Here is a 2,179-nt window from a genome sequence, read left to right as displayed (position 1 = left end):
ATGCAGATCCTAAACCCAGTATCAAATGCAAGTAGGAGGAGTAAGAAGGGTTCCTGCCAAAGCCAGGTTATGGATTGCATTTAAAAATGGTCCATCAGAGTGAAATGGACTCCCATCTTCCTGCTTAGCAATAATGATATGGGTTTAGGGTCTGCTGTGTGTACTGGTGGGTGACTGCCACCCAGCCAGAGTGTGTATGGGAGGCTGCCAGCCAGCCTCCCTTCCTACAAGTAATGATGGTGCATGTGAAGGGGACAGCGTTGGTTCCTCCCCTTTCACAGTTATCACTTCTCATCCTTCCTTTTGGCTGGTATCAAATGTGGTGTCTGTTTATATCAGTTTAATATCTGATATGTCCCCTATCTGATAGCATATATTAAATGCACCACCAGGTTTCAGTGTTGGAAAGAAAGATTATCTGTTTATTTGCTGCAGCTGCTTGCTGTCTAGTCCAGTGGGTCCCTACTGCAGGCAATAGACAATAGGTAGTGCCTATGTGCCTAGGTGGATAGGACATCAGCTATGAGGCATTTGTTTGTACAAACTGCTGCTCACAACTAATGTTGTAATATAGTGTCTCCATCTGCTGGTGGTATTGAATAAGCAATAGTGCAATGATAGGGTCTGAAAAAGAAGAAAAATAAGAAGCAGCAGCATATGAAAAAAGGAGGAAAGAAGGAAAACATGGAGAGAAGAAAAAAAAGAAGGTAAAAATGAGGTGAAAACATGTTTAAGAAAGTATTTCCATCTCTCTCTCTCTCTCTATATGTATATATATATATATATATATATTTAAAAGAAAAAAAAATTATATATATACATATAGAGAGAGAGAGATAAATATATATAGAGATAGATGGGTGGATAGATAGATAGATAGATAGATAGAGAGATACACATACACACATACACACATACACACATACATACATACATAGATATGTGTGTATTGTTGGAGTTGCAAACATGGGTGCACTTGACAAACTCAGTGCGGCTATTCCCCATTGAAAGATTGTTGCACCCAGGACCCTTAGCACTGTGATATGCTACTCAATACCACTGGCATGGCCAGGTGTAAACAACATCTGACCTTTGTTGTGTATGTAACCATGGAGATTGTGATGTCGCCTAGGCTCACCAAAGAACAGCCTTGTCAGAAGCAGCACTGCCATGAGCAGAAGTAGCAGCACCATAGGTTGTCAAATAAGTTGGATTTAACCAAGACAAGTGAGTCCAATAGGATGCAGGTATGTTCTCTATCCTTACAGCTTCCCATGGCTGTTGGTTTTATACCGTTTGGGGACAGCCAAGGAGGCGTCAGCAGGCAACACAGGTAAGTGTGTGCTTGTGTGTGTGTGTGTGTGTGTGTGTGTGTGTGTTTCCTATGCAGATCCTAAACCCAGTATCAAATGCAAGTAGGAGGAGTAAGAAGGGTTCCTGCCAAAGCCAGGTTATGGATTGCATTTAAAAATGGTCCATCAGAGTGAAATGGACTCCCATCTTCCTGCTTAGCAATAATGATATGGGTTTAGGGTCTGCTGTGTGTACTGGTGGGTGACTGCCACCCAGCCAGAGTGTGTATGGGAGGCTGCCAGCCAGCCTCCCTTCCTACAAGTAGTGATGGCGCATGTGAAGGGGACAGCGTTGGTTCCTCCCCTTTCACAGTTATCACTTATCATCCTTCCTTTTGGCTGGTATCAAATGTGGTGTCTGTTTATATCAGTTTAATATCTGATATGTCCCCTATCTGGTAGCATATATTAAGTGCACTACCAGGTTTCAGTGTTGGAAAGAAAGATTACCTGTTTATTTGCTGCTGCAGCTGCTTGCTGGCTAGTCCAGTGGGTCCCTACTGCAGACAAAAGACAATAGGTGGTGCCTATGTGCCTAGGTGGATAGGACATCAGCTATGAGGCATTTGTTTGTACAAACTGCTGCTCACAACTAATGTTGTAATATAGTGTCTCCATCTGCTGGTGGTATTGAATAAGCAATAGTGCAATGATAGGGTCTGAAAAAGAAGAAAAATAAGAAGCAGCAGCATATGAAAAAAGGAGGAAAGAAGGAAAACATGGAGAGAAGAAAAAAAAGAAGGTAAAAATGAGGTGAAAACATGTTTAAGAAAGTATTTCCATCTCTCTCTCTCTCTATATGTATATATATATATATATATATATAT

This window comes from Hyla sarda, unplaced genomic scaffold, assembly GCF_029499605.1.
Source record: "Hyla sarda isolate aHylSar1 unplaced genomic scaffold, aHylSar1.hap1 scaffold_31, whole genome shotgun sequence".
NCBI lineage: Eukaryota > Metazoa > Chordata > Amphibia > Anura > Hylidae > Hyla > Hyla sarda.
The sequence above is the reverse complement of the archived record's forward strand: the minus strand, read 5'-3'. Positions refer to the sequence as shown.